The following is a 613-nucleotide window of genomic DNA, read 5'->3' on the forward strand; positions in this document are numbered from 1 at the left end:
TCACTTCCTTAGAGGCAGCCATTATTACCAGTTGTCTGTCTTTCCAGATAAATCTTTGCTCAGAAACATGTCTCTGCATGTGAGTGTCTAATATACACATCTGTATTATAGATATATAGTATATATATTTATGCAAATCCATGCTTTAAAAAAATCTATATATAGATATACATCCTCCTCTGACTTTCTTTTTTTCTTTTATTTTTTTTATATCAAATGATGGTATAATGCACATGTTTCTACTTTTTGTTAATAGTCAGATGTCTATTTAAAAGAAAAAATATGGAACCCTTCATGCATTTGTGTGCCATCCTTGCTCAGGGGCCATAATAATCATCTCTGTATCGTTCCAATTTTAGTATATGTGCCACTGAAGCGAGCGTGACATGTTTCTACTTTAAAAAAAAATTTTTTTAACGTTTATTTATTTTTGAGACAGAGAGAGACAGAGCATGAACGGGGGAGGGTCAGAGAGAGGGAGACACAGAATCTGAAACAGGCTCCAGGCTCTGAGCGGTCAGCACAGAGCCCGACGCGGGGCTCGAACTCATGGACCGCGAGATCATGACCTGAGCCGAAGTCAGACGCTTAACCGACTGAGCCATTCAGGTGC

General features: G+C 38.7%; 1 non-coding gene across 1 annotated transcript; it reads right to left on the reverse strand.

Annotated features, from left to right (window-relative positions):
• Positions 1-276: 276 nt before the first annotated feature.
• Positions 277-381, reverse strand: LOC131513247 (U6 spliceosomal RNA). Its single transcript, XR_009262479.1, has one exon. It is a non-coding gene; the product is annotated as a U6 spliceosomal RNA (small nuclear RNA).
• Between the last annotated feature and the right edge of the window lie 232 nt (positions 382-613).

Source organism: Neofelis nebulosa, chromosome 5 (genome assembly GCF_028018385.1).
Source record: "Neofelis nebulosa isolate mNeoNeb1 chromosome 5, mNeoNeb1.pri, whole genome shotgun sequence".
In the NCBI taxonomy this organism is placed as follows: domain Eukaryota; kingdom Metazoa; phylum Chordata; class Mammalia; order Carnivora; family Felidae; genus Neofelis; species Neofelis nebulosa.